This window comes from Giraffa tippelskirchi, chromosome 4 (assembly GCF_054371585.1).
Source record: "Giraffa tippelskirchi isolate mGirTip1 chromosome 4, T2T-mGirTip1v1.2.pri, whole genome shotgun sequence".
NCBI classification, from domain to species: Eukaryota; Metazoa; Chordata; class Mammalia; order Artiodactyla; family Giraffidae; genus Giraffa; species Giraffa tippelskirchi.
The window spans coordinates 202,380,857-202,387,669 of record NC_137278.1 but is presented as its reverse complement, the minus strand read 5'-3'; the positions used below and the strand labels follow the sequence as shown (position 1 = coordinate 202,387,669).

The window sequence follows — 6,813 nt, the reverse complement described above, 5'->3', positions numbered from 1 at the left end:
AAGGTCTGGACTGGAGACAGACAAAAGCCAAGGACTAGAGATCAAAGACAGAGAGCAAGCTTGTCACAGGAGAGCATGTAGAAGATAGGAGAGCTGAGGTCAGACACTGGGGAACCCCAGCATTAGAGGGCTGATAGCAGAAGAGAGGGCAATGGCACCCTACTCCAGTACTCTTGCCTGGAAAATCCCATGGACGGAGGAGCCTGGTAGGCTGCAGTCCATGGGGTCGCTAAGAATTGGACACACTGAGCGACTTCACTTTCACTTTTCCCTTTCATGCACTGGAGAAGGAAATGGCAACCCACTCCAGTATTCTTGCCTGGAGAATCCTGGGGATGGCGGAGCCTGGTGGGCTGCTGTCTATGGGGTCGCACAGAGTCAGACACGACTGAAGCGACTTAGCAGCAGCAGCAGCAGAAGAGAATTCCACAAAGGAGACTGAGAAAGAGGAGCTGGAGGGTTTGGTAGAGAAGCAGGAATACAGAGGAGAAAGCTGGCTCCCCGTGAACCACCCCCCAGCACTCATGCCCTTGTGTTGTCCCCTTCCCTTGAATCTGGACTGGTCCTCTGACTTGTTTTTGACTAATGTGATGGAGGCAGTGTCACAGCACTTCCAAGCCCAAGTCCTAAGAGGCATGTAGATGCTTCCAGCATCATTTGAAACTCTCTAGGGATGTGAACCACCATGTAAGAAGTCAGACTACAGGCTGCCTGGAGACTGCTGTGTTGTGAGGAAGCCCAAGCTAGCCATATGAAGTGACCACACAGAGAAAGAAAGAGAGATGTCCAGTGGCCCCTGCTGTCACCACCATCCCAGCTGAAGCCCAGATATGAGTGAACAAGCCATCTACGATGGCCAACCCAGGTGACCCTTCAGGTAACTCCAGCCCTGCCACACCGCAGCAACTGCAAAACAGACAGCAAGAGAACTCCCCAGCTGAGCCCAGTCTATCCACAGGACCAAGTGTGGTAATAATGAAAAAAAAAAACTTTCTAAACCATTAAGTTTATAGTAGTTGATTACATAGCAATAGATCATTGAAACAGTTGGTAATTCAATACCTGAATAACTCTCTGTGGCAGGCATTATCATCTACGCTTAAGAGGATGGGGAAATAGGGACTTCCCTGGTGGTCCAGTGGTTAGGACTCCTCGCTTCCACTGCTGGGGGCCCAGGTTCGATCCCTGGTCAGGGAACTAGGATCCCACATGCTGCGAGGCTCTGCCTAAGTAAATAGATAAAAACACTGGGCTTGCATGCCCTAGGGCAGGGGTCCTCAAGTTTTTTGGCAACAGGGATCAGTTTTGTAGGAAGACAATTTTTCCAAGGACGTGGGAGTTGATTCAAGTGCATTCCACTGACTGAGTTTGTTGAGCAGGAGGAGGAGTTCAGGTGGTAATGCAAGCGATGGTGAGTGGCTGTAAACACAGATGGAAGCTTCGATGGCTTTCCTGCCGCTCACCTCCTGGTGTACAGCCACGTTCCTAAAACGTCCACGGCCTAGGAGGTGGGGACCCCTGTTCTAAGGGGAAAAAGAGAGAGATGGGGAAATAAACGCAGAAAGGGACGTGACTTCATGAGGTTCATGTAGCCTGCTGGAGGCAGCAGCTGGGGTTTGAACCCAGGCAGGTGTGTCTGATACCCTGCCCTGTGCTCTTTCCACAGCACATGCTTGGCTGCCTGAGGAGACCAGACCTAGCAGCCAAACCATGTGGCTTTGGCCAAATTCCTGGTGTGACAGGTTATTGCAGTTTTCCTAGGAGCTTCACCTGGGCACCTGCTAGAAACTTGGATTTCTTAAAAAATTAGATACGATTCATGTAGTCAGATGCACAAATCATTGTGTGCAATGTGGTAGGTTTTTACATGTGACCTCCCTGGTCAAGATACAGAACATTTTTGGCACCCCAGAAATTTCCCTTGTGTCTACCACTAGTCCATGTGCTCTACCATACCCGGAATCCAGAGGTACCCACTGTTCTGATGACTATCTCCATAGTGACAGTTTTGTCAGTTCTTGAACTTCTATAAATGGACTTGTACAACATGGACCTTCTTTGAAAAAACGTATTTGCATCAAGTCTTAGTGTAGCACGCAGGATCTTCTATCTTCATTGCAGCATGTGAGATCTTTTTTTTTTTTTTAGTTGTAGTTGCAATATGTGGGATCTAGTTCCCTCATCAGGGGTCAAACCTGGGCCCCCTGCATTGGGAGCTTGAAGTCTTAGCCCCTGGACCACCAGGGAAGTTCCAACGTGGGCCTTTTTATGGCTGGTTTCTTTCACTTAACATTATGTCTGGAAGACTCATTGGGCAGTTCCATGTAGCAGTAATTCTTTCTTATTTCCCTATTGTATTCTAATGTATGAATATGCCACCATTTATTCATTCTACTGTTGACAGATATGAGTACTGTTTTCAGATTTGGGCTACTATGAGTAAGGTTGACATGAATATTATTGTACTAGTTATTTTATAGACCTCAGCACTCATTTCTCTTGGGTGTACATGCAGAGGTGGAAATGCGAGGTCACAGGTAGGTGTGTGTTTAACTTTATGAGAAACTGCCAACCGTTCCTCATAGTGCTGGTACCTAGAATACTCCTACCAGCCCTGCGTGAGAATTCCGGTTTTTCAGATCCTCAGACACTTGGTATCATTAGTTCTGTTGATTTGAGCTATTCTAGTGGCGTGGGGTGGGGAGGGATAGCTCATTGTTTTTCAACGGCTGAGGTGGGGCACCTGTTCACAGGTTGGCCTGAGTTTTTAGTTTGCCCTGCCTGCAGAGAGGGTGGGGTGGGAGGGAGCTGGTGGGGAGGGTGTTGCCACAGCCCAGGCGCCACATGGGCAGCCCGAGTTGGGCTGAGAGAGTCACGGAGGCAGGGGATGGACTAGAATGATGTCCAGGAGGGGCTGGTCTGGGGCAACAGGGTCTGGTGAGGATGGGCAGGGCCCTGGACTCAACTGTCTGGTTACTGGGGCTGCCCATGGCATGCTCCTTACCCCATGAGCCAGGAAGTCCTGAATTAGGGCAGCACCAAGCCTGGGTGATTTGATGGCTCAGGGATCCTGGTTCTTCTTTCTGCTCCACCATCTTTAGCATATTAATGAGGCAAAATGGTGGCAACATGGGGACTTCACCCAGCACTGTCCAAAGGTCAGGAGAGAGAGGCCTCCCTTCCTTGTGTCCCTTTCTAAGAGTAAGGAAGATCTCTGATGATGACCTGCTCTAGCCCTCCACCCCAATCAAGACTTTCCTGGGCCATCTCATTGGCTGGAGCTGTATCCCATGCCCATTCCTAAATCCATCACTGCAAGGGAATGGGCACATTTCCCCCACTCCCCACAAGCTTGCTCCCCTGCGGTTCCCTGCACACACTGGGGAGATTCACAGGGCATTTGCTCATGCTTTTCCCTTGGAATTGGAAAGCCTTCCTGATTTTTTCATCTTGTTGTTTTTCAGTCGCTCTGTTGAGTCCAACTCTTGTGACTCCATGGACCCCTTTTTCCATCTAGAAAAGTCATATTCCAAAGCCACCCCCCAAAACCCTCTTCCACCTGTGGGCTGGGAGTCTCCCCTGGGTTCCCACAGCCTTCTGGGACCCAACCCTATGTGACCTGTTTTTGTGGCCTCAGTTGGGGGCAGGGCCAGTTCTTGTTCAACTCTACAAACCTGGTGCTCAGCACAGAGGTGCCCCAAGGGTTGATGGGAACAGCTGTGGGGGGTGAGGCCGGCTTGTCTTCATCACCTTCGCCACAGCCCTGCAAATCGGACAGCCCAGGCTGGACTGGTGGCATCTCAGAAAGGGGGCCTCTTCCCAGCCCCATGTGGGGCCATCCATGACAACACAACAGCCAACAGAGATGAGGCCCTTGACGTGGTGGCCTGGGGTGACTGCTTCTACTTCCCCGCCCCTAACCCTGCCAGGCTGGACAAAACCTCTGGGCACAGCGTCAACATGGGACTGGGGTTGAAAGATACCCATTTGATGGAGAAGCAAATTAAGGGTCTTAGAGAGGGGCGTGGCTTGACCAAGGTCAGTCATGGGCAAAGCCTCAGGTCTGGTCCTTCCTCCAAGGCTGGCCCATCGCCCACTCAGGGCTTAAACTGAGATGCCCCTGATCCCTTTCAGAGGGGGGGCATGTTAAAGTGCAGATTCTGACTCAGGAGGTCAGGGTGGGGCCTGGACTTGGGGTTTCTCACAATCTCCCAGGTATCACAGCTGCTCCTGCTGGCCTGCAAACCCCACGTGGAGCTGCAAAGCCTGGTGGAGAAACCAGATTCTCAACCTCACCCTCAGAAGCCCATATGCTGCTCCTTCAGGAAGAGTGGAGTGCTGGACGGTGTGGGTGGTGAAGCCACTTTAAGAAACCCCGACCATAGACAGTCTTCTGTATGAGGCAGGGAACCCAAAGCTGGTGCTCTGGGACAACCTAGAGGGGTGGGATGGGGAGGAAGGTGGGAGGGGGGTTCAAGAGGGAGGGGATATATGGGATGCCTATATATATATATACACCTACATGGGCTTCCCAGGTAGTGCTAGTAGTAAAGAACCCGCCTGCCAACGCAGGAGATGTAAGAGACAAGGGATCAATCTCTGGATCAAGAAGATCCCCCGGAGGAGGGCATGACAACCCACTCCAGTATTCTTGCCTAGAGAATCCCATGGACGGAGGAGTCTGGAAACTACATATAGGATAGATATATCTATATATCCCCATGTACCTATGGCTGATTCATGATGATATATGGCAGAAACCATCACAATATTGTAAAGTAATTATCCTCTAATTAAAAAAGAAAAGAACCCCCCAACCTCCACCACCCACCCTGCGTAGGCCATCCAGGACACCAGAGCTGCCAGAACATTTTATTAAGTTAAGAAGGCTCATGGAGCAGGAGAGAAATGCCTGCACGGGGCGGCTCCCACAGATCCATGCCCAGCGCCCCCTCAGAGGAGGGGGCGGGGCTGTGGGGACAGCTGCCGGCTCCCTCTGTCCATCTGTCCCTCTGTCCAGAGTCCCAGGGAGTGGGTCCCCCCAGGGCAGGAAGTAGTTAGTGGGAGGTAGGGTAGGAAGAGGGTGGCCGGCTCCCTGCCTCTCCCACTGAGTCCACCCTGCCACAGCTACTGCCGGGCCTCCGCTAGACCCCGGGGACAGGGAGACGGGCCCAGAAGCCCAAGCGGGTGGCTGGAGACAGAGTGAGGGCTGGTGCTGGAGGCATGTGCCACCAGGAATTGCTTTTTAAAAAGTATAAAGTGTTTTTTGGGAAAAAAAAAATCTATATAAAAATCTCTTCACATATAAAATCCTGAAGAAGGTGCAAGGTAAGACCCAGTGCTAGGGGCGCGCTCAGATACGCAGAGAGTGTACATGTGTATGTGTGTGTGTTGCTCTGTGTGTGTATGTGTGTGTGTGCATGTGTGTGGTGGGTGTGAGCCCACAGAGGGTGGGGAGAAAGCTTGGCTTCTGACGTCCGTCCAGCAGGGAAGGAAGGCGATTGGTCCCCTTGGACTGGGGGGTCTGCAGCGGGCTGGACCACGAGGACCTAGAAGACAAGAGTGGGGGGAGTCGGCTAATTAGAAAAAAAACATGCACCCCAATGTTCTCAGCAGCACTATTTACAATAGCCAAGACATGGAAGCAACCTAAGTGTCCAACGACAGGTGAATGGATAAAGTATGCATATATTAATACAATGAAGTATTACTCAGCCATAAAAAAGAATGAAATAATACCATTTGCAGCAACATGGATGTGCCTAGAGATTATCATACTAAGTGGAATAAGTCAGATAGAGAAAGACAAATATCATATGATATCACTTGTATGTGGAATCTAAAACAGATACAAATGAATTTATTTACAAAACAGAAACAGACTCAGACACAGAAAACAAACTTATGGTTACCAAAGTGGAAAGTAGGGGTGAGAGAGGAATAAATTAGGAGTTTGGGATTAGCAAATATAAACTACTATATGTAAAATAGATAAATATAAAGTCCTACTGTATAGCACAGGAAACTATATTCAATATCTTATAATAAAATATAATGAAAAAAATTCTGAAAAAGAACATATCTGTATTTCTATTGGGTTAGCCAAAAAGTTCATTCCATAACACCTTATGGAAAAATGCAAACTTTTTGGCCAACCCAGTATATATAACTGCATCACTCTGCTATACACCAGAAACTAAAACAACATAAATTGTAACACTGTAAACACTGTAAATCAACTACAGTTCAATTTAAAAAATAGAGCAAGGGAGTCTGGCTAAGGCCAGGGAAGTGTGACCAGCAGGTTCTTCTAAAGCCTCTCAACCCCAAAGGCTGGGCCAGACCTGCTCTTCTGGGCTTCTCCCCATGCCTGGCCCGCAGGGTGGCCTCTCCCGAGTGCCTTAGGAAGTCCCCAAGGACGTGTTAGAAAGAAGCTCCAGGTAGATAGGGCAGGAGGAAAGGCATCATAAAAATATCTCAGAGGGATTTCCCAGGTGGTCCAGTGGCTAAGACTCTGTGCTCCCAATGGAGGGAGCCTACGTTCAATCCCTGCTCAGGGAACTAGATCCAACATGCTGTAACTAAGACCCAATGCAACCAAATAAAATAAATAAAATATTTTTTAAAAAAGTCTCAGACCCTGCTAAGTCAGGGATGACTGTGAGACTGAGTGGGACAGAACACGGCCTCCAGTGATGTCTGGGGTGTGAAGCTCAGAGGAAGGAATATGTGGGCGATTAGCACACACACTAGCAAGCTGTGCTGCTGGGTCTGATGAGGAGGTAGGCACACCCACACTGGATCTGCCACCCA

The 6,813-nt window shown here is 49.5% G+C and overlaps 1 protein-coding gene and 1 non-coding gene across 4 annotated transcripts in view; one reads left to right on the top strand and one right to left on the bottom strand.

Moving 5' to 3' along the window:
* The first annotated feature begins 1,124 nt into the window (after nucleotides 1–1,124).
* Nucleotides 1,125–1,197, top strand: TRNAG-UCC (transfer RNA glycine (anticodon UCC)). The gene has a single exon. It is a non-coding gene; the product is annotated as a tRNA-Gly (tRNA).
* A 3,663-nt stretch (nucleotides 1,198–4,860) lies between these two features.
* Nucleotides 4,861–6,813, bottom strand: part of LOC145545463 (TRIO and F-actin-binding protein-like) — a 41,571-nt gene continuing 39,618 nt past the window's right edge. For all 3 annotated transcript variants that reach the window (XM_081590004.1, XM_081590007.1, XM_081590006.1), the window contains one exon: nucleotides 4,861–5,549. The gene's annotated coding sequence lies outside the window, so the exon portion shown is untranslated. The remainder of the gene's footprint in view (nucleotides 5,550–6,813) is intronic.